Raw genomic sequence first — 25,255 nt, forward strand, 5'->3', positions numbered from 1 at the left:
TTCCTGTGCTTCCATCCCTTGAAACATCATGAGGATAACTGTGTGCAGGAAGCACAGGACCATTGGTTGTGGAAGAAGGGGAGGTCTCCAGACCCAGGCTTTGCACAGAACAGGCTCAGCTGTGGGCTCAGAATGGCCTGCTCAGGTGTTCAAGGCTGTGTCCAATGATGGAGACAGTTCAGCCATGCTGGGGGACTGTCCCACCTCGGGGTTGTACTCGGGGAAAGGGTCTTTTCTCTGCAGCCTGACCTCTGCATGTTTCAGCTTGTGCTGCTGCCTCTCATCTTCCCACCACGCAACACTGGAGCCTGCTTGTATCTTCCTGCCAGTGTCAGGAATGCTGCTGGGTGTACCTGAAGCTGTGCCTTCTCCCAGCCAAACCAGCCCTGGTTCTACAGATTCTCCTTGTAGAACAAGGACTCGAGTTGTACCACCTTGGTGGCATCCCCTCACCTCCCATCAGTTCTGTCTACACTGAGAAAGTACCATGGCAGTTGTAATGAAAGCAGTGCATGGTTAGGCATTATGGGGATAAGGGATATGGTGGCTAAGGTGGGGGGAGTTTGCCGTTGCATTAAAGCAGCAAAAATGGCACACTTATCACAGCTATTATAGTTTTATGCTCCACAAAAATAAGCTGAATACCACCAGCTTGCTTAATTTTATCATCTAGTAAAAGAAAAAAGAGGATAGGTTTCTCCTAAAACCTATTCAAACAGAATTTATATGTGGTTTTCAGTAAAGAGATAAGATTTTTTCCCCCTTAACCCATACTGTTCTTAGCAAGTGGCCTTGCTCAACAGCTTATTTCTTATGATTAGTCATATGTTACATTTCTCACTGATGCATCAGCACTCAAAAATAGGATGAAGGCGAGAATATTTGTACAGCACTCAAGTACAACACAAATATTATTTCAAGATCTTAAATAGAACTAAATGAGCTTGCACACATGGTGCTTGCCCTCTGCATTTGGGTTTATTCTAGAACCCAGTGTGTAGACAGTTTCAGAGACATTTTTGAGGGGATTCCTCAATTTCCTCTTTCAAACTGAATCTTCAAGAACCCTTCAAAGAATGAGAACCCTTCCCTTCCTTCCCATTTCAAAAAATTTCCCCAAGAAAACAAAGAGTCTCCAGGCCTTTCCTTCTGTGTTACCCTCAGATACCAAAAGTGTTACATGACAGGTTTGAGGACACCTGTTTCTGCTTGATAAGAAGGAACCCTCTGCTCACCTGAGTTTTGTCTCTCCAGTTGGGGTCTGAATCTTTTCAGTGTTGGAGGTGAGTAATAAAGCCCAATATGTATTGGATATTATGGTTATAATAGAAATATTTTTCAGTTACATTTTGAGGAATTTGGGTCCAAGAGCAGTCAGTCCCAGGACACAACCATGAGTGGGTAAAATGTTTCTAATGCACTGTATGCAGCAACCCAGCCAGTTCTAGGACAGTTCTGGAAATTACATTCTCAATCTCATATTGGTACTGGACACTTGCCACTGGAATTAAATTTGCAACTTTATCCCTTAACTCCGAGAAAATTCTCTGCTGAGCCATATGGGGAAAATATACAGCACCACCTGGAGAAGCCCCTATTCTGGAAGAAAATAATATCTTGATATAGCGCAAGACAGTAGGGGAACAGGATCTGTGAGAAAAAGAGCATGAAAGGAAAAGGCAGAAGATTTATTTTTGAACAAAATGAAGAGGTTAGAATGTAAAATAAAGTAAATCAATGGTCTTTCTGAAATGGCCAGATATAAAACATTGTACAAAGATTTCAGTTCCAGATATAGAAAATAATTTTACCAGGAATGGCAGATATTCTGGAGCTCACCCTGGACAGAGGGAGCTGTTTTTTTTCTCAAACATTCATTATATTTCAAGCAGAAATTAAGATGAATATTGAACTTGATCCACCAAGCCCATTTCCCTTGTCCTCTCTGAAAGCAGAAAAAACGTGGTGGGAGAAGGCTTTGCTACCTCTGAGTGCATCTAGAGAGTCTGCAGGTGCAAGCACATGATTTCAGCTCGTGTGACTACTTGTTAGATTTATTGGTGAGTCCTGGGAGATGATTACAGATAACTTTGTTTTGGACCTTTATTCCTGGCAATAACAGAGGAACAGCACTACCAAGCTTCGACAAATTTGTACAAAAATCAAGGTACAGGAAAATATAGAAGCCCTGGAATAGTGTAGAATTTGGAGTCTTTATTAGTACCTGATTTCTGTAAAGTGAACATATACAGACTGTGCTTGTGCTGCTCTCTTTGATGTCCTTCCTTCCACCCCCTATTTTAAATGACTTGCAGAGATTTTGTCTTGTACTTCAAGACTCTTCCTAGCTGTTTGAATCATCTGCCTCTTATCAGGCTTCAAGTGATAAAGCTGGTTGCTTTTCTGTGGGTATCCTCAGTCAAGCTGAATCTGAAAATAACTGGAACTGGTCACCATCTCTGTGAAGTGCAGCCCTATTGTCACATATGAAGATGCAGCGAAGAAAAACACCTTAAATTTGACTTCATTAACAGAAATAAAAAGTGACAGACATTTTAAATAAAGGAAAACCAGGACATTGAAAGTTAGGAATTCTATTATCGTATGAAACTTTAATTAAAAACACATATTGCAACAGTCATAATAAAACTGTGGGAGTCAGCAAGACTGGTGGCATTTATGGTTATAGCAGCTTATATCCCTCACAGTGAAATAGTTGGCATCACAGAGAAGAATCACACAGCAGGGCATATAGCTTCCAAAATACAAAATTCAGGGGCTTCAGCCTGTGGCTCCGGGTACCAATTGCAGGGAAAGGATGAGGACTGAAAGGTTGCATGTAGGCAGGAAGAAGACAGGAAAACATAAATTGAGATGGAGAGTTTAGCTGCTCATAAGTGTTGCATGAAAATAATTCTATTTAGGCTTCATAACCATCTCAGCTTCAGTATTGAAGCCTGTTTTCCCAGCTTATAACTGTTAGGTTGTAAACATGGGAAACCATGAGGTTATTTTGCAAATATAACTTATCAGGTAGTGAATTTGGTATAATCTTTGTGACTCATCGCTTGAAAGCTGACTTCTGCTCCGATGTATATATATATATATATATAATATGATATATATAATCTGATATATATCATCAAATAAACTACTATGGAACAGTTTTTTTCTAAGCTGCCCAAGAATGAATAGTAAGCTTTTCAATATAAAGTCAACAAAATGCCTGTGTTTACTTTTATACAACTGTGTTTCAGGTTATATATAAGGTAAGATACATAACAGAGATGCTTAATGAAATCAGATTCTGAATTCACATGAGAGATTATTGTGCTTGTTAATTCAGTCAAAGAACAGGATCAGCACTTTCTAGTTCATCTTAAGAAATACAGCTGATGAGCTTGAGTTGCACTGCATAAAAAAATCCTTCTCTCCTGTCTCCTCAGCCATCTTAAAGAATTTAATCTATATTTTTTTTTTCAACTTATGATTTTTAAAAACTACTTATTCAGTCTATAGAGATGGAATTGATTTGTCTAATTCAGCCTTTATTTTGATGCTCTCCATTGTATTTATAAGAAATACCTCTGTTTTAGACTGGCCTCAAGTAACAGCATGAAAGTGAAAAAGTTAGATAAGCTACTTTCTGGAAAGCAATTCTGACATTCTGAATGCAAATTTCTACAGCATCCACACCTTTTAGTTTCTTTAGACCCAACGAAGAAGATTATTTTCAGCAGGTCTGACCTGTTACACACATAAAACCACAGAAAATAATTTTGTGCATTTCCATTTGTCCTGGTTTGTGCTGGTTCATTTTCTCAACAGCTGGTCCATTGCTTTGGATTTGGATGAGAATAATGTTGATAACACGCTGCTGTTTTGACTGTTCCTAAGCAGTGTTTACCTGAAGTCAAGGATCTTTGTGTCTCATGAGCTGCTGGCAAGGAGCTACATAAAGAGCTGTAAGGGAGAAAGGTCAGAAGGGTTGGAATCTTCCATCCAGTAGAACATCATGCTCAGTATATGAACTGGGGGAATTATGTGGAAGGGGGGTGACTGCTGTAAACTGTGAGATTACACATAAAGGGCCTGACTACTTTTGGGGGATGGGCTGGGCAGCAACTAGTAGGTGGTGAGTAATTTTATTACACATCACTTGTTCCTCTTGGGTTGCATTACTCTCTCTCTCCATATAATTACAACTATTATTACTACTGTTGTGATTTTTTTCCCCAGCTATTAAATTGCTCTTATCTCAACCTGCAAGGTTTACTTTTACTTGGTGATTCTCCTCCCCACCAGACAGGAGCGGGGGGAAGTGAGAAAGGGCCTGAACTTCAGATTCATTTGCCTCTGGAATTAAACAATATTAAAAAAGTTAAAGCGTTGCTGGCTATATCTATATATTTTCAGCTTTCAGTGTGAAAGAATATTCTTTCATATAAATGGGAGGTTATATCTAACACAATAGTTTGGAATTCACATTAAACATTAAAAAATCAGCCTGCTTAAAGGAAGTTAGAGATGAGAAGAGAATATGAAGGAAAATTAAAAGACTATATTGAGCAACAGTGAATTATAGGCCTACTTAGGCATACACACATGAGCTAGAGGATGAAACTTTTGTAATTTTTCAGCTCATTTAATCTGAAAGGCCTGCATGCTGAGTTACATAGCCAGAGTTCACATCTGCAGCTTGGCTGGTACACGCCTCTGGTGCTGGCATTAGCCCTGTGACCACAATGGCTTCTAATGCTCAGCTCTTTTAGTGGTTTGGCATCTTTCATAGTCCCTGAGGCTCTACAGTAGAGCAAGCGGACACCAACACTTGATGCCGAGAGTCATCTTAATGAATGACATATTACAAGCCTTGTGAAAGTAATTTGCTTTGCTCCATGGTGTAGCTGGCTAACTTCCTATTACTGAAGGTTGAGGGCTGATTCTAGCACTAAAGCTATGCAAATTCTTGCCTTCTGGGCAACATAATACAGAAGCAAGTCTTATTAAAAGTGATTTTTTGCCTTTGTTTTCTAGAATGAACTGTTACACTGGCTTGGAAGTTTTCTACTATCCTGTTAGGGGTAATGAATTCACATCTGAAGACTTGTCACTTTTATAGCAAGGTATGTCTTCTATGAAATGTAGAACAAAGATTCTGCTAAATATTAATTTCTGACCTGTGATTTGATGACAACGGCTACTGGCTGTTGGACACTGACCTTTAAAGAGCTGAGAGCACAGGGCTGGCAGCTCATTCTTCCCTCAGTTTATACCTTACCTTCCATCCTATTCACTTTTTACAGAGCGTAATCTGCATACAGCAATTTTGTGACATGTGCTACCATGTAGGCACTCATTACTTCCACAACTAAGATTTTGCAGTGTTTTCTGCTTCCTGCTCCTGTTTCATTCACTGCTTTGGTGAAGCATTCTTCTTTGCCTGAAAAGTGTGCCTGATGCCTTTGCTTCCTGGCCAATTTGATCCAAAAAGCACATGCATCAGAGGAGAAATATTTATGTATACAAAAGAAACTACTTTTTTTTTCTATCATGCACATTTGGCCTGGAAACAGTCTCTGTGTAAAGGCCAATGGGGGCCCTTGAAAAAAAAAATTTGCTTTGATTTTACTGAACTTTGAAGCTCTGAAAAGAGCTGCTTGTTGTGTGTATGGTTCCCAGTCAGCTCACACTGTATGAATCTGAGGAGTGGAGCACTGTGCCAACATGTGAAGCCAATTTAGTTGGGCAGTGAAAGTGTGAAGGAGCTCTTCCAGGCAAAGCCAGGACCATCATCATCTTCTTCTTTCCTGAGGGCATGGTAGGAAAGATGGCAACACCCTTTTGGCTGTTATACCCAGGCAATACCTTGAAGACACCATGGGGCAGAAAATAGTTATTTTTTTACTTTATTTTGGAGTAAGTTTCTCCTTCTTTTAACTCCATAATTAAAACTGACCTTAAAATGGAAGTTCAAATATCACAGAATTGCTGTCCTCTTGTTGCTTGTCAGAGTTTATGATTGTTGTAAGATTTCTTGAAGTTCATGCATGTTTAAAATATCATGATTCTCTTAGATGTGAGGGTTTTCCTCATTCCATGCTTGCCTCCCAGCCTACCCCTGCTAGTAGTGTTGAAACCATTTTGTCCTAGGAACGGCCTGTAGTTTAGCTGTATCACTAGTATACAAGGATTTGAGTGGAGACATATGGTCACCATCAGCTTAGATATTTAATTTTGAGATGACATTCTATTAATCCATCTGAAAAGGGAGAAGCCACCATATAACTGGTTGCAATTAGCTAAACCACAATTTTCTCTAACCAATTCAGTCTAAACCAAAAGCCAAAATAGTATTTTAGAATTACAACATCGCTCTCAGATTTGCATCTCATGAAGAATTCCCAGGGTTAAGATTCAAGCCATACTGTAAAACCAATCCTCAATTGCAACTTTGTAGAGAGGAAGATCAGTAGCAGGTGGTGCCTGCTATAAAAGCCTCATTAAAACACCTTCTGTTTGAATATCACAAAAGGGAGTCACCAGATGGAGGCACAGCTCCACATGGTAGCCTTACCTCAAATGAGAGTTTCACCTGAAACTTTGGGGACAGCAGATTTTTTTTCTCCAACTAACAAGCCACTGAGGTTCAAGAGAGGATATATGAGGATTAATTGCACTTGATCACTAATCCATTGTAATGCCATATGCTGAAGGCATTGTTCATTGTCGAGCCAAGAGACAGGTAGGGCCCCTCTGGTAATGTAAACTGTCCCCATTTCCACAGATCTAATCTAATTTCACGTCCTTACAGACCTCAGATTCCAGTAAAGTTATTTAACTCTTCCTGCTTTGTCTCCTGATGCATTTTTGAATGGTAGCAAATCTGATATAGAAGCTAATGATGCTGAAATGTGCTGACAGATTGGAAAATGATTTTTCCTGTTGCTGCTTGCTGAAATGAGCAAAATATTAAAAGGATATTTACTCAATTGTGTGCTCAGCCTCTTGGTCCAAAGGGCCAGCTCTTCCCTCATCATATAAATCACAGTTAAACCTCTCACACCTCCTCCCTCTACTAGCCCCAAAACACATTTAAAGAATATGTGATTTACCATATTAGAACAATTGGCAAGCTAAATCATGTGAGTAAAGTTTATGTTTCTTAAAGGACTTATTGTCACCTTGCACAGGCCTTGGAGTGGGAGGATTTTTTCAGCAGCTTCGCTTTGGCACTGATCCAAATCATTAAGTGCCAAACAGTGTAACTGGAGAATTTTTCATAGCTCTGTTGTGTGTTTTGTGTTAAGCTACTTTAAAAACTGCCACCCACCAAGGCTGTTTCTTAAATTAAGAGGGTCGATTGGATTAAATATGTAGTGTGTGTGTTTGTGAGAAGCAGAAGGAAGTCAGATAGGTGTATTGAATTAATATATTTTTTAACAAGTCATACATAGCATCCTATGTCACAGAAGGAAAAGGTAAACACGCCAAAAGCTGTAAATTTTTTTGTAGACATTGTGCTAACTGTTCAAGGCCAAAATATGTTTTCACATTAATCCATTTCAAGGGCTGATCTACTTAAACTGAGAGAGCAAGAAATGAGTCAGATGTTTTGTATATAACATCTCATCTTGTGCTACTTTCTAAAGACTACTCTGTACTTAAAAAATGTCTTCTGTTCCAGAAAGGACTCCAAGTGTGTTGCTAGCTGTACACACTTAAAGATCAATTCAACCACCAGTGAAACATAGCCATCTCTGGGGTGGAATATAGCAGCTCCTCCATTCCACAAAATGCAAAACACCCTTTTTAGGAGGAGGAAGTAAAAAATATCTGCTTCAACTGCAATTCCAAGGGAAATTGTGCTGGAAGGGCATAATTACTATTGAAAGTTGCCCAAGACACTGGAGGTAGAATTCTCCACTAATGGAAAAGGTGCCAGTGGATCTTCAGCAACAACAGGTGCTTAAGGGCTCAAGTTTGCTTTGGCTGACATACATGACTAAATATTCTCTCTTCATTAACTAGTATGTCAGGTATCTCTATAGTTTCCAACCCTGCATGTTCCTCTCTCTTCTCAATATCTGTATTACATACAGTACAAAGCCAGCTGACTTAGTCCACCTAGACTACTCTAAATATCTTCATACTTAATGTAAATTTGGCTTCCTTTTAGAACAGGATTCTAATGGTATTTACAAACCAATACAAGCTTGTCAATGCATTTTTCCACTGTCTCTTCTAAGGAAATGTCTTTCAGTTATTTTGGAGTGGTAATTCCTATTTAACTGGGAAAATTAAATGTGGTGGTTGAAAACAGGAGTTACCTAAGGTACAGGAAGCACACATTCTTTTCTGGTTTCTGACCTGCCTGGGCTTGGATTCAGTAGTTGCATGTTGTGAATTGAGGGTAAAGTAACCCACAACCTCCACTGTGTATGCATATGGGTCTTTGTGTGTACCATTATCTTCTTCCATCCAGACATGTGGCTTGTCTTGATCACAAATGAATGGATCTGGCAGACTTTTATTAAACAAATGATGCCCAAAACCAAAACCAGACCAAAGACTGTGTCCATGAATAAATGTTGAGTTCAATGTAAATCTAATTTAACTAACACATATTCAAGGAAGGATAGACTGTCCTTGGGTACCCAGGAATAGATTTGAGATTCATAAAATCTTGAAAAAATTTAACAAGCAATATGTATAAAAATTGTAAGTACACAATGATTTTCATTAGTATTCATTTATTTAGAAATTAGACAATTAGGACAATTAGACAAACAGAAAACTGGAATTTGAAATCAGTTGCACTGTGAGAAAAAACATCCAGAGCTATGGTTTTGCCATTTGAAGCCTAGATGGGACATGACATACTTTGGGTCATGGATACTTTTAGGAACTATCTTGTAAACTGATTACTTTGAAAAACTGCTTCATAATCCTTGTTTTAAGCTTATCAAAACAATTAGTTAGCAATGCTATTTCTGATAGTATGTTATATTCCTAGAAAGTGACAAGAGTTTCAGAGAAGTCACAGGGGGGCGTTTTCCCACTTGTTGAAGGAATGTGACTTGTGAGAAAATTCTGCTTTTGTGATAGTTCTGAAATGGGTTCTAGATGACCCTTAGGATATATGGGTGTATTTGATTGTTCTTTCCCCAGTGTAATACTTTGGTCTTCTCCTTGTCAAATGTCATGGTTGAGGGTAAATCTGGGAGAAAACTTCTGAATGGGGTCTTTTTAGAAAGCAAATTCAAGCAGCCCCTCCCCCAGGTGGTTTGGGAAAAGACTTCTTTGGAGAAAAGTGAAAAAACCTGGTTTTTTACAAAGCAAAGTATCTATGAGCATGAAAAGAAATGAATAATATTGAACAATAAAACCTCTCGCAATTCTGAAGAGATGTCAAATTCACAAAGTCCATGTCATGGTGTGTAGCTGGGCTCTGTCAGTCCCTTTCAGTCCCTCTGGAAGTGCCGAGGCCCAGGCCCCGCTGGGCCACAGGCCTGAGCTCCCGGGGTTTGTCTGGGGTTTCAGCCCAGAGCAGGTTTGTACAGATCTAGAAAAAAAGCCACAGTCTGGGGAACTTCCCCACCTCAGCTAGCTGAAAACTAACTAACAGCAAAGGACAGCTCTGTCCCTCTGTCTGTCCGTGCTGCAGACAGCACAGTCCAGAGAAGGATGTGGGGCAGCTATTGCCATTTCTGAACACAAACTGCGGCTTCTGCTTCCCCCACTTCGCTCTCAGAACCAGCCTTAAATGTGCAGAACTTAACATCCAGCATAAACAGAACAGACAACTGGGGATACAAACATCATAAACTCAGCCCAGGATGTTGAACTTAATGAAATATCTGTTGGTTCATTTCTCCACCCTGTCAGGATTCCTCTAGTGATGAATATGGAGGCAGGGTGAACTGCTGGTGTATCAACCACTACTTCTGGGTTTGTCTAACCAACAAACTTGCTGAGAGTACGCTTTGTCCCATCATTCAAAACATTAATGAGGATGTTAAACAGGATCAGACTCAGCAATGACTCCGGGGGCTCACTTCTAATTATTGACTGCCAGCTTTGTTCCCAGTGATCCCACTCTCAAGAGCCCAGCCATTCTGAGAGTTTTCAAGCCACATCACTGCCTACTCATCCAGCCTATATATCCAGAGTTTATCTACAAAGATTTCATGAGAAACAGGGTCAAAAACATGACTGAAATCCATGTAGATAATATCCACTGCTCTCTTCTTGTCTATCAAATGATTGTTCCATCATAGAAGGTTATCAAGCTGGCCAACTGGCCTGGTTAATGCTATCTGGGATAGAGTTAATTTCTTCTCAGTAGCTGGAGAAGTCCTGTGTTTTGGATTCAGTGTGAGAATAATGTTGGCAACACTCTGATGTTTTGGTTGTTGCTAAGCTTTGTTTATCCTAAGGCAAGGGCTATTTTGTGTCTTATGCTCTGACAGTGAGGAAGTAGAAAATGAAAGCTGTGAGGGAGCACAGACAGGACAGGTGATTCAAACTGATAAAAGGAATATTCCTTCCTATAAATTCTGTAAGTTACCCAGAGGAGAGGCTGACTAGGGTTGGCGATGGGGCCTGGTATTGGCCGATGGATTGAGAACAATTTGTTTTGTCAATAACTTGTTTTTCTCTTTACCACTATTCTTATTCTTATTCTTATTCTTATTCTTATTCTTATTCTTATTCTTATTCTTATTCTTATTCTTATTCTTATTCTTATTCTTATTCTTATTCTTATTCTTATTCTTATTACTGTTGTTGTTGTTGTTGTTGTTGTAAACCATTGTTACTATATTTTATTTTGTTTTAATTATTAAGCTATCTTGATCTCAACCTACAGGTTTTGCTTTTGATTTTCCTCCCTTTTCCAGAGAAGTTGTGTGTGAGTAACTTTGTGCTGAGTAGCTGTCATCCAAGCTTAAACCACGACATCAAGCATCGTCAGGTATATTTCATATTGGTGTGATGGAGAGGTGAAAAAAACATATGGACTTGGTTGGTATGCAATACTGCATTAGTATGAAAAAATCAGAAATAAATTTAATGAGAGTGAAATGAATGATATTTGAAAGGTAGAGTGCTTTGAAAGGGCTTACACTTCAAAAGTCAGATAAGACCTACATAACTGAATTTGTAGTTAGGGTTTGGACTATTGACCCATTAAATTATTTCAATTTTTTTTCCTTCAACAGAATGAGCTGAGGGTCTTGAGGAACCAGGAGATCTCAGTGAGTAAATCAATTACAGGGTTAATATCCTTTTAAAAGGTTATTACTACTACTACTACTACTACTACTACTACTACTACTACTACTACCAATAACAATACAAATGACAACTTTTAATAATACCTTTTGAATAATTAACCTTTTAATAGTTATATATAAAGGGTTATATAATATATATTTATATATTATATATAGGTAATACAAAGGGTTAAAAACACTTCAATGGCTTAATTTTAAGCAAGAGTGAGAGGCATGTCTGACACTTTATTATTTCCACTTAATAGCAAAAAATGGTATCACACATATCAAGCTTTCCTGTGTCAAGTAATGTGTATCTAGATGGTACATTTAATCTGATTTACATTTAATCTGTTTCAAACTAGAGTCTGTTACTGACCCTTAACTCCAAATGGGGGGATCCTTAACCTGTGTTAAGAAAATTTTGCAGGACATAAAATGTTTTTTTTCCTCTGTGGTATTAGCAATTTCTTTTTCCTCCATTAGAAAGAATTTCTAGCCTTCCTCCTTTCAAAACTTCATTTATGTGCTCCAAGTTCATATGTTCTCCAAGTTCAGCTATTTCCAGTTTTTATATGCCTGTTTTTAGACTCTGATCAAAAGACTGGGCTAACAACCTGTTGAATTTGAGTTTGGGAGAATGGAGACAAAACCAGGTTTTTGCAGATGCTACCTGATAGTATTTTCATGTTAGTAGGCATATATCTTTAGGGTTATTAAATATAATTAAAATAAAAACAGTGGCTTTTGTAGTTACTATTTCATCAATGGCATTTTTATTCTCTTCAACAGATTTCACTGTTGTCATTTTCATATTCCTCTTTCTGGCATTATTTTTCTCAGTTCGTCCTTTGCTTCAATATTTTACCTTACCCACTGAAGGGACAAAAACATTAGAGTCCCAAACACTATTTTAATCCAATTAAAAATAACATAATGTTCCTGAAAGGGACAGAATTTCAAACATAGTGTTGCCTTCAGATATTACTTTTTATGTCACCTAGGTGTAACATGAATAATCTTGACTTTTGTAAATGGAGAGAACTAGAGTCCCCCTTTACTTTTTTTGACATTTTGAATACCCAAGGATTTATATAGATCAAACATTGGTGAATAGTGAAGCAGATATTCTTATTTAACAAAAAAGTAATCTTGTGATCTTATGCAAAATTTTCCTTCTGCCAGTAATAACAAATAAACTGAATTCTGTGTCATTATTACTTATGATTTGCCAGGAGGCTGAAATAAATAAATATCCATAAATTGTGTGTTGTTAGCCAGTCAATTTGGATAATGCTTTTGTACTGTGCGTAAGAAATGAGGCTGACAAACTGAAACCATTGTATGAAAGGTTTAGAGCCAGCAAGAAGAACTTATCTTCTTTTGGTCTCCTGATGCATGTATCCAACAAAGATGCAGCAAACAAAATCACTGGAAAGAATGAATCTGCAGCTGATTAATGCACCACTGCCTTACCTATATTACTCCTCATCTCCCAAAGTAGAACATATGGCCTTTGCAGTGCTTTGTATGTTCCATGTTTTTTCATCATGGTCCGCTGAAAGCAAAGGATTCCATTCTTGTTACAAAAATTTTTTCTCCTCAAGGTATTAATCATGCTATTATATTATTATAAATAATAATAATCAGATTTGTGGGTTTTTTTTCCCTAATACTGAGGTGTAATACTTGTTTATGTATTTCTGGCAGAAATATTCACATACTTGTACCATTATGCAAATAATAAGTAAAATAAGTTACTGTGTTTTCTCATGTATCTTTCTTTTTTTTTTTTCCTTCCTTTTCCTCCTCTCCCACCTTCCCCCATCCCTTTCCCATTCTCTTTCAATGTTTCTTTTCAGCCTCAGATGAAACTTACATTACACTGGGCATTTTTTTTTCCCTCTGTACTCTAATGGTCCTTCATGGCTTCCTGAATTATCTGTCTGTTTGTTTTCTGTCTTCTTATTAGACTTGTTGTTAGCTCCATTCTGATGTTTGTAGATTTTGGAAATCTGAATCTTTGTTATTTACGTTATCAGTGATCTGACCTGGCTTGCCCACAGCAATGTTCCAACTGTTCTCAGGTCCTCAATTACTAATTATGCAGATGAACAGATTGTGCAAACTCTTTCCTTATGGCCACATTCTGGAGGAGTTGTTTTTAATAAATTGGTGCTGTTTTTGAATTTTAAGGAAGTGCCGACCATTTCTTAGTTTTGTTTTTTTTCATATGTCCTGTACATGTTTGTTGTAGTAATTTATTAACAAGTGATGTTTACACACACATATCAAAAATTTCAAAAAGATAACATTCAAAAGTGATGAGGTTGTAAGTGGAAGTACAGGACACAGATTAAAGGCATATATCCAGAGGAGAAGCTTCCTGAACATCACCAGTGCCAGTAGAGTACTTGGAGCTGTTAACATTAATGAGACATATTAATCACTAGTGAGCACTGATAGATGTCATTACATTGGAGATATCCAGAAAGAGTTCCCTTTTGAGGGGAAAGAATTTTGCTATGTTAACAATACCCTTTTTTGTCCTAGTTTTTGAGAAGCAAGTAACAGTGTGACATTCTAGACAAAGAAATTATATCTTCATGGAAATCTTCATCAATGTCTAGTATCAGTAGCATCTAGTAAAGATGCTATGCCTAGAAACAGGAGGAAAAAAGGTCCAGGAAAAGTGGAATCTGTAAAAATATGATACTTTTAAGCAGCAAATATTAGGTCATATTACTGAAAATAACTTCTACCATAGGCAAAGCACTTACTGCTTTTTGCAAGTAATTTTTATCAGTAGATCTCACAGTATTTTACAAAGTATCATTAATCTCAGATTGCAGAGAAACAGACATTGCAAGAAAAACTGGTTAGCCCAACAGACCACTGATTAAGGTGAGAGGAGAATACCGAATTTGAGATTCTCTAGTATTTCCTAGATCTCAGAGACTTGATGGAGGAGTGTTCCTGAGTCTAAAATGTAAAATACCCGTGCAGAAAGTCTCTAACATAACCACCCACATACTCAGATCAGAAAGCAATGGGACAATGAGTCAGATCACTTAGTATTAGGAGAAACACTAAAATTAATTTTGAAGCTGACTATTAATACAAAAGTCTTTCAAACAGCCTTATTAGAAGAATCCTATCTGAAATGAGGAAAATTCTCATTTACCCTCAAGCACCCTAAAAGTTTATATTTTAGGGTTCCATTAGAAAAAAAAATGTTAGAAAGAAAGCAGGCTTGTAAGCTTCACTGTGAACAGGAAAAAAAAAAAAAAAAAAAGAAAAAGAAAAAAAAAAAGCAGAAATGAAACGTACTTTGCATTTTATCTTTGTAAGGCCATACCTGACCAGTAAGGATCTGCTTGCCTTTGGATATGTCTGAACAGATTATTTTGGCAAAACTAAAGGATGAAGGATACAAAAGATATTTGTAGACTGAGAAAAGTGGATGAAAGAAAACTTCTTGGAGAGAAGCAGCAACAACTGCCCTTTCCCTCTGAAAGCATTTTTTTCAGAATTTTTTTTTTTCTAAATCGTGACATCATATTTTTAATTGGAGCTAGTGGTGGCATTCATGTGATGAAGATAGAATTATCTTTTATTCTGCACTATATTCTTTTTGTTCCAATGAAGCAAGTCCAGAGCTATATCATGCTTTTATGTAGCAAATAGAACATATATATGACAGCCTGCAAAAGAGTTGCAGAAAAGTCAGCAAAATAGTTTTTCTAAAAACCCTGATATTTTTAAATCCCAGTTTTCATAGGTGGTAATCTTAAACAGTAGAATAATGAATTAATTAATTTTTAAAGAAGAGAGTGAGAGCCACAAGTAAGTAACTCATGCTGTTAGAGAAGATAATTTGATGTTCCAGTGCCACCCAGTTCTGGGCTCTAGGAACAGTCAGAGAGGGAAAGCAGCTCTGTTTATTCTGTTTATTCTCTCTTCTTTCAACAGTCTTCTTCCACTCATCAGATACCCATAAAGTCTTCTAGTGTGGTGTCATGATGGAATACCATAACACAGACATCAGATTGATAGGACAGGATAATCTTCTTTCAGTTTTAGTTGGCATAAAATCAAACCCACTCTTATTTCCTTCTCTTGTTTTTCTTCCAAAACATTCAACACTCCTACTGTCTAACAGGAAAACAAAGAAAAAGATAAGAAACATCCTGCTAGTGACTGGGGAGGAAGAAGGGTGGGGAAGTATATCTGTCAAGGCATAGGTTTGATATGCATAAAAAAGTGATCTTGATGAAAGGTAAGTTCAAAACTCTTTTAAACATTGCCCAGTCATACAGATTATCACAGTTAACTTACTATTAAGTGCATTCTCACAAAATGTTGGGATTGTATGGCATCAAGCTGAATGGGAAGCTGTACTTATCTCCACTTTTTCTTTCCTTCTATGAGTATCTGGACCTTTTAAAAACGGCTAGAGTTTATGTTGTAAAAAAAAGGGAAAAGTAGCAACTCTTTTATTATCACTCAGAAAGAAAGAAGAATAGACCTCATGGCTAAATCTAGGAAGATTTAAATTAGACTTTTAAAAAACACATTGTGCTGATTAGAGTGAGGTAGTCACAAGGTTCTGTACTTTTCTACCTAGAGTCTGTAAGAGCTGATTTCCCTTTTTTATGAGTGACACTCTGACAAAGGTTGTTCATTTATATATTTGTTTGTTTGTTTGTTTTGCTTGGAAATAGAGCTAAGAGAAAGAATTATAGTAGTACAGTGGTATTTGAGGGTTTTCCTTAGAGTCAAACATGAAGATACACTGTTTAAATTTTCATATTTAGAGAACAACGTTCTAGGAAGTTCACTGATGCTGAAATTTTGATATTTTATTGTATGGAGAGAGACAGCATAAGAAGCCCTAATCATAAAATAAATTTATTACATTCTTACTGTAGACTAACAATTTTGAACTAGTAAATGAAGGTTTTCCATTTTAGCATCAGAGCCCAAAGTTTTCTGTGTTTACTATGGGGATCATTTCAATTTCCAGTTTTTCCATTTCTCATACATTGCACGGCAGTGCCACACATACTACTCTAAGTACAAAACTTCTTTCTCTGTGTCTAACATGTTGTTAACTATTAAGAAAATTATTGTACAGAGGCCTTGGGATTATCCTTTTCACGATCCAGGTAAGTCCATCATGCACTAATTCTGTGTACTAAGCAGTACCTTCCGAGGAAGCAGGCCATGAGATTTAGTTTAAATCAGAGACACAATTGCAATTCATGATAAATTTACTGTAACTATACCAGGTTTGTCTGGATGTGATGCTATTGGATTTGAAGATGGAGCATCAGGTTCTGCTTTGGGAAAGACTATTTGCCTCACAGGTCAACCAGACTTCATGTGCACCCGCTCTCTGGCAGAGTATATAAAGCCTAAAGGTCCTTGGTATAGATTAAGAGCTGCTTTGCAAAAACTTAAACATTGGTGTGTTATCAGCATTAATCTCATACTAAATCCAAAACACAGCACTTCACCACTTACTAAGAAAAACAAAATTTAACTCAATCACAGCTGAAGCCAATATATATATACAACCAGAATGACCTGGTTGTAACTTCAATCTATATCAAGAATACTCCATAAGAAAAATTTCTCAAGTTTTCCTGTCTATATTTAATAATAGTTGACAGTCTTTCACTTGCCATACTAGGGTTCCCAGGTGGCTTCCAGTTGTTGTTTGTGCCTGGATAAGGACAGTGTTTCCAATAAGCTTAAGGGAAGGTTAACTACCCAGGAGCCATTAACCAAGTGAGGCCTAACAAGAATTCCTGAGGAGACTGTAGAGCTGCTTGAGGAGGAGAGGGGTAGGTGGATGCACCACCACAAGTCTCTGTTGAATCATCTGACTTTAGTGCAGGCCTGCAGGTTTGGTTTTTTCCCCTCCTGTAACAGAATCACAGAATCAACTGGTTGAAAAGACCTGTGAGATCAAGGAGTCCAATCTATGATGCCACAGATACCACTGCATCAGTTAGACCATGGCACTGAGTGACACATTCAGTCTTTAGTACCTCCAGGGGTGGTGACTCCACCACCTCCCTAAGCAGCTCATTCCAATACCCAGTCACTCTTTCTTGAGAAGAATTTCTTCCCAATCTCCAACCTAAAACTCCCCTGCTGCACCTTAAGAGTGTGTCCTCTTGTCCCAGTGCTGATTGCCTGTGAGACTGAACCCCACCTTTCAGGGGTGCTACACTCTCCTTTCAGGTAGTTATAGAGAGTGATAAGGTCACCTCTGAGCCTCATCCTCTCCAGGCTAAACACTGCCAGCTCCCACAGCCACTGCTCACAGGACTTGTGCTCCAGACCCTTCTCCACCATTGTTGCCCTACTCATAACACACCAGCACCTCAGCATCCTTTCTCAACTTAAGGGTCAACTTGAGCAATGGACACAGAATTCAAGGTGTGACCTCACCATCACCAAGCACAGAGGTGTCCTGTCCTGGCCCTGCTGGCCACACCATTACTGGTACAGGCCAGGATGCCACTGGCCTTCTTGGCCACCTGGGCACAGCTGGCTGATGTTCAGCTGCAGTCAGTCACTTCTGCCTGGCCACTGTCCAGCCACTCTGCTCCAGCCTGTAGCACTGCATGGGGTTGTTGTGGCCAAAGTGAAGGACCTGGCACTTGGCCTTGCTAAACCTCACATTGTTGGATTCAACCCATCTATTCAGCTTTTCCCTCTGCAGAACCTTCCTACCCTCCAGCAGATCAATACTCTCCCCAAAGCTTGGTGTCATCTGCAATTTTTTTAATGGTAGACTCAGTCCCCTTATCCAGATCATCAATAAAGATATCTGTCAGGTTGAAAGATCCTTGGTTTTGAATTAGAATTTTAGGGTAACTTGAAAATGATGTAAGATTTTGCTGGCTGTACTCATCTCAGTTATATTTGTCTTGAGGAAATACCAAGCAAATTTTACCTTGCCAATTTCTTCCAGGTACAAGTGATAATATTGTTTCTACCGAAGTAAAAGCTGTAACATCATTTTATGATAAAGCAGAAGGTTCTATAAGATAAAGAGCAAGGAATTAGTTAGGGGCAAAAATCTGTCTTGATGGTAAAGAGAAACTTTAATAGAAAGCTGTTGTGTACCATTTACATATACTTTACAGAGCTGGAGGAGTACAAAGTTTGCTTAAACAGAGACCAAAGCCATGAAGTATTAGACAGAATTATCTTTAATATTCTGTGCTTTTTATTCTGTCATTTGCTTTGGATATGAACTAAAAGGGCCAAAATACTTGGAGGAAATCTTGGTCCTCTTAATATTTTGAGACTGTTCAGGTGTAGAAAGTAGCAAAAATCTCAAACAACTTTCTGTTTTCAAACTTTTCAGCTCATTTTTTCTCGCCGAGAAGCCTAACTTGTGCAGATACATTGAGATAAGCATCAAAACTACATGTTCTTGAAAGAGAATACATTTAGTATATATTTAGATGTAGAAAAATGAAATCCTGGTGTTCTCAACTATCATTTAATAAAGAAAAAATGCACTCATGTTTCTTATTCACTGTTTTCAAATACCTTGGACTTTGACATGATGTTTCATAGTTTCAGACACACTCGGGTAAATTATAAAATAGCATTATGACTGCCAGTAAGAATGCTTGTAAAATATAATTCCACATTTTTGTATCAAAACAACAGACACAAATGTCTTTAATCTAGAAATCTTACATAATGACTTCTAACTAAAACTGCCACTGAAAGCCCTTAATGAAATTTTAGATTTCACAGAATTCGTGGCATTCCTTATATAATACACCACATTCTTGAACAGCTTCTTTAGGGAGAAAGTCTTGTGGTACATACAGATATGTCAGAAGTTCTCTAATTGCAATCTTACAGCTGATCAGCATTCCGAAGCATCCTGGAATACAATGCTTCAAGCAACTCTAGGGACCACAGCAAAGTTTCTAAAATGTTTTTATTAGAACTTGATAAACAACTTAATAGTAATATATTAATCTTGATGAGAAAATATGTTTTTCATTTAAAACAGCAGTTTGGTTTGGAATGAAATTTTGTCTCTAAGGGGTGACATGGAGACAGATTCCCAATTCTTATTTCTTATTCTTGTGAATTCTGCTGCCTGAGCAACTGAAGCTATACTGAGATCCATGCTGGTTGCCTTTTTCTCTCATGGCACTTTTCCATCTATCTATCTATCTATCTATCTATCTATCTATCTATCTATCTATCTATCTAATTTTATTCTTTGACTCCAATTGTCCTTAATATGACCTTAAAACCCTCTAGAAAATGCCAGATTCTGGATCCAAATTTTATCCTGACTTTACTTGGTATAATTTACTTCAAAATGAGCACATGGATATATGGGTGTTGTCATTTTAAGCCCAGCTGGAGACTAAATACTATGCAGCCACTTGCTCAACCTTTCCTCTCCTCCTGTACTCCAATCTGGTGGAATGGCGAGAAGAATCAAAGTAAAACTTGTAGGCTGGGGAAAGATCAGTTTAAGAATTGAAAACAAAATAAAATATATTAGTTATAATAATGGTAAAAAATATATTCATAATGATAATAACAAGGAAAAAAAAACAAATTATGCACAATGCAATTGCTCACCAGCCACTGACTGATACCAGACCCCCCTTCCTGAACCCAGATCTGCCCCTTCTGGGTAACTTTCCCTGGTTTACATACTGGTCATGATGTTTTATGATGTGTAGTATCCTTTCAGACACTTTGGGTGACATATCCCAGCTGTTCTCCTTCACAGTTTCTCTTGCTTACCTCCTCACTGGCGGAGCATGAGACAAGGAAAAGTCCTTGACTTAAGATAAACATGACTTAGCAAAAACCCAAAACATCAGTGTGTTATCCATTCTCATTCCAGATCCAAAACACAGGACTGTAACAGCAACTGAGAAGAAATTAACTCTGTCCTGCTGAAAGCAGGACAATAAGTTAATGTAGAGGAGGTGACATCTGAAAAAGAAAAATAAGGGGAGTGTTTTGAGTAAAACATGTTGCACCAGATATATATATATATATATATATTTCTGACATTTTCATGGTTCTTTACTCCTTGAAGTACATAAATCAAGGCCTTACTCTTTAAAGGGTAGGAAAACAAGCAAACTAAATCAGAATATACTTGCAGGTAACTCTCAAATATTTCAAATCTAAATGCAGGCTATAGCTAACACTTCAATAAGAAGCATTTCAATTTTACAACGTATTGTCTCCTTTTGAAAGAACACTTTAACAGAAACCAGAATTCTATGAGTATGTATATGAAAAACAGAGGTTCTCTTATTTTAATTCATGTGAAGACTTTCTGTAGTCTGCATGGCTCCCAGTGTCTAGCAGAAGAAATAAATAATACACTCACATGTGTTATTTCTAACTCACTTGCAGTTAAAAGTTCTCCCAACCAGTCCATACGTGCATTTTTCTCAATTCCCTTTTGGCTTTCAATCTGATTCAGTGGACCTTTCTAGAGAGAGCACATCAGTGAGCCAGAGATGTGGAAATTGGCATTCCTCTGAGCTTCAGAGGTTTCTTGAGGTCCAGTTAGCTGAGTAATGTTACTTTAGCCCTTATGGAGAGGAATTTTTAAAGTTACTCCTAGTAGTAGTAGTAACAGTAGCATTTAACTGTTAATTTCTAGTTTAGTTTTTTGTCTCTGCCAGAGGAAAGACCCTCTGTAGTTAACAATTGTAAAGAAATTGTAAAAAAAAAAAATTGTAAGAGAAAAAGCAAGGCCTTTCTGAGGGTCAGTTGGGAAGAAAAGCGGACATGGCTAATTTGTAACATATAATGACATGCACCTTGCAGGCCCTACTGTGGTAAGATATGGCGGATATACTTTCTTTCCAGAAATAACAAGGAAATTTGCTTTATTCCTCCTTCTCTTTAGTTCCACACCCTGTAGGTTTTTTAAAAATGTGTCACTTGCAGTAACTTTAGAATGGTTTTTTTACCTATGACCATATATCTTCAAGTGGTGTGACAATCCAACTTTCAGAAGAGAATTGACCAGTAGTACTTTTAATAAAAAAATTAAGATGGCACTATCATGAGTAATAAAAGTTCAAAATCCAGGAAAGAGATACATATTGTAAAAAAAGGAAAGAGACAATCTTGTAAAATATTGTCCCTAAAATTCTCATGGCTTCTCTGCAATAGGTCTGCAAATTTTAAAAGTTTGGAAGTATCAGCTTTGCAAAGTATTAAAAAAAGTTCCTTTTATTCTTGTGGCAACAATGCAAGAGATTATTTTCACAGACATTCAAGCACTCTGACCACCATCAGTTTATAAATATTTTAGAGCAATGGTACTGTTTTTAAGTAATTCAGTTTCAATTAACTAATTAATTCAATTAATTTAAATAATTCAATAATATGTTTCAGGCATTATCAAATTATTTTTACTTTTACTAATAGCTGAAAATGTAGGTTTTTAACGAGCAAGAGCGATATTACTGTCTAAAAAACTTCCTGTAATTTCAGTGTCTTTTACAAACTTTCCTTTCCAAAGCTATTTTTTCAACATCATGATAGCTCCTAGCCCTTCAGATATTTTCCTTATGAGGATGAATAAAAAAAAGGCTTTTCAATATATAAAAATGAATACAACATTTAATAAAATTAATTGTTACAATTGTTAATTTTTGTCCATTTTCAACTGAATCAAGCAATAAAAACACTTTAACTGATTCTGGTACCATCACTGCTACTAGAGCTGCTGATTCAGTAAAAAGTTTTATCATTAGTATTCGTACCCCAAGAATGTCTTGTCATAACATTGACATCCCCACATGCTGCCACTCAAATTGTAGCTCTCAAGTTATCAATGACACGGGTATTTCACAAAGTATTTGCTTCTTTTAGCACATACTCTCCCAATCACACACATTTCACAGTGATGAATGTAAGGCAAAGGTAGAAAGGGTTGGGAACTCTAGATCTTACACAAGATTCCCCTATTCATCTGTTCTTCCTGCTTCTTCCTCCAAAAGCTGTATTAGAGATGTTTTTTTATTTGCTAAATGACAGCCTACGGCAGGACTTGGAAAACATGAAGAAGATAGATTCCTTGCAGCTACAACTGTTAGTTTATCCGTTAACGCCCCTGGCAAAACGCAGTTAAGAGTTGACACGCATGACTGATGGGCTCCCTCAACGAGTAGCTCATCTTTCAAAAAGTAGCTTTGCATCTCTAGCTCTCTTTTCAGTGCTGTCTGTGTCTGAGTCCCTGCAGATGGTAGTATAAGCGGTTTTGCACCAACTTCATTCTGGATATCGTATTGTGCCTAACATGCAACCCACATGAGCCTTAGGGCTAATGAAGATACAGGTGATCACTGCCTGACTACTCCTCTTTCTGCTTTTGTTATGGGATTAGAAAAGTCAGACTGATGCCCACCTGTGTTACAACTGTGGTACATTCCTGTCCTCTTTGCACCCCTAGAACAATATCAAGGACTCAGCTGCAAGGGTTTGGAATGTTTGAGTGCTGGAGGGACCCAGCAAAAATGTTCTTATTTCTTAGCCCTCTTTTAGCTGAACAAAGTCCTGTGACAAGACTGGCTTTTGACACTGTAAATTTTCAGCATAGGGTATTGTCTTCTATTTATCAGTATAGTCCCATAAATTATGTTGTATAAACAAATAAGAATTGTAACTACAGGTGCTCTAAAATGGTAATTTCACCTCAAACATGTTTCATGTATAGAATTTTATCTGGGTTTTTAAACTATGATTCCTATTGCTTTTGATATTTTGACTGCGACTAATTCATGATTTTCCCCATAATTTACCATATCAGAGTCCAATCCTAATAGCATTATATATTGTAAAACCACTATGCCTGCAACTATGTAGGGCGAGACACAATTATTGTATGGCAGCCTTCTCCATCATCCCTTAGACAAGGGCAGTCTGCCGAGGAAGTAGACTTTTTCAAAGATTCTTCATATATAATTTCTGTTTCTACTTCACTTCTTAGTGGACTGACACTTGCTTTATAAAACTGCCTTAATATTCCACAACATCCCTGACTCAATTAGTGTCTCCTAGTTCCCTGGAGAGCAGTGTGGATCGTGTGTCAGCTTAGAGTCCTTGACAAGGCCAACTGACAAATACTGTATTCTGGCTATTGGCACCATACCTGGAGTTGTGCGTGCAAAGTAGGAAGCACAATTTTGGGATGCTGCAAAACACTTTTTTACATATGTGGAAACACATACCCAAACAATTTTTCCTGTGAGTTTCATGTTTAAAATTGAGGAGAAATAAATAAAAGAAAATGTTTAATATAAATACATACATATGTTGTGCATACTCTATCTAAAACTAAATTGAAACTTTATTTCATAATACTTCTACAATGAAAGCAAAAAATACTTACTTTCACTCTATTTTACATGAAGCTAAGCACTTGCATTTTAAAAGCTGCATGTATGTCAAATGAAGTATTTTACCAGGATTGCAGCAATGAAAATTCTTAGATATTTTTGATTTATAAATCATGCTCTATGAAACTTCTCATTTTCAGTATCTTGTCTTCCAGTTCTTGGAAAAAGCTGCTTAGATAATAAGGCTGCCTGAAATAGAGCACAGCAGCTCATTTTTGAAGAGGATAGGTTAAATGAACCTATCTGGCTTTTTTCTAGGCCAGAAAGAGGGTGTAAAAGAGGGTTTGGATTCTCCTGTGAGTGTTCCAGAACTTCCTTGTCTGATCAGGTCACTGAAGAATGAATGTACTTGCAGAGTTCTGACCCCAGCTCAGAAGAGTAGGGGCACCTAAACTCTTGAAACACATGCAAGTCTCTGGATGGAGTGGAAGAGACAGCCAGTAAATGATTCTGTGCATGGGAAAAAAACCACTACCACAGCCTGCTCTTTGAGCTGAGTGCTTCTTACCACATTGACTGCATACAATATCAAGCATGCTGATTGCACCCTTGGCTCTAAGGCAGAAACTTCTGGTTATGTTACTACAAAGTGCAAGTCCTATAAATGCTTTCAGATTAGATTTCCATTTCTTGTTTCTAAACCCTAACTGAACTCTTAAACTCCCAAGCTGAGAGATATGTATGCTTGGGATGGTTTCAATTTTATTTTGTATTTAACTAGTTTCATCATTTCAACCTTAGAGCTCTCACTCCTGAATTCAAATGAGTCAGAAATCTGTGGATTTTCCCCCTCAGTTTTTAGCAGTGGGCTACATGCAGGAGGGACTGACTTTAAATAGAACACACACAAAGTTTGTGAAAAAAGGCCACAGGAACCTACAGGAAACCAAGGGCAATGCAGTATCAAGCCTATCCATGTGGGGCAGATGCTCCACTTCACTGTTCATCTTTCTGGCCCTGTGATGGACTTTCTCCATAGCATTCTTGTCTCTTGTACTGGGAAACCCACCACTGACAAGAGCACTCTCACTAGTACAGCCTCACTAGTTCTAAATAGAAAATAAGGATTAGGATAGATAGGATATTAGAAGAATTAGGCGTGGGGAGAAATTTACAGACAGGTTAATCTGAGAGCAAAACCATGCCAGATATAAAGAAAAAGGTGAAATAGAGCAGTTCTAAGATAAGAAGTACAAAACCTCACAATGTAAAGGTATGAAATAGAAAGGAAAAAGAATGAACACATGTAACAGAGAAATTTCAGCTGGAAATATTTTGTGGTTTCTTCTGTAAAAATTGATTGAAAACATTACAATGGAAGCAGGCCTCCTGATATGTACAAGAATGTAGATAGGTTACAAAAACTACCATAACCCCAGTTAATGAGTTGAGTCACATGGCCAAAAAAATCCTGAAGTTACGGTTCCCAGAGTAACATTAATTACATTTTCTCACTTTTATTTATGACAGAGTCTAGAGTTCACAGCATATTAACCATACTAAAAAAAAAGCATGTATGCATGTGAATGTCTTTGGGGAAGA

At 37.5% G+C, this 25,255-nt stretch overlaps 1 long non-coding RNA gene across 4 annotated transcripts in view; it reads right to left on the minus strand.

The window, feature by feature from the left end:
- Positions 1 to 11,464: 11,464 nt before the first annotated feature.
- Positions 11,465 to 25,255, minus strand: part of LOC111940783 (uncharacterized) — a 61,053-nt gene continuing 47,262 nt past the window's right edge. For 2 of the 4 annotated variants that reach the window (XR_015280294.1, XR_015280293.1), the window contains 3 exons: positions 20,085 to 20,279; positions 18,247 to 18,333; positions 15,213 to 17,204 (listed from right to left, as the gene is read on the minus strand). This is a non-coding gene — a long non-coding RNA (uncharacterized LOC111940783). Of the gene's footprint in view, positions 12,835 to 15,212; positions 17,205 to 18,246; positions 18,334 to 20,084; positions 20,280 to 25,255 lie in introns of those variants that run through there. The other 2 variants (XR_015280296.1, XR_015280295.1) reach the window with 2 other exon arrangements.

This window comes from Cyanistes caeruleus, chromosome Z, assembly GCF_971803275.1.
Source record: "Cyanistes caeruleus chromosome Z, bCyaCae1.hap1.1, whole genome shotgun sequence".
Taxonomy (NCBI): Eukaryota; Metazoa; Chordata; class Aves; order Passeriformes; family Paridae; genus Cyanistes; species Cyanistes caeruleus.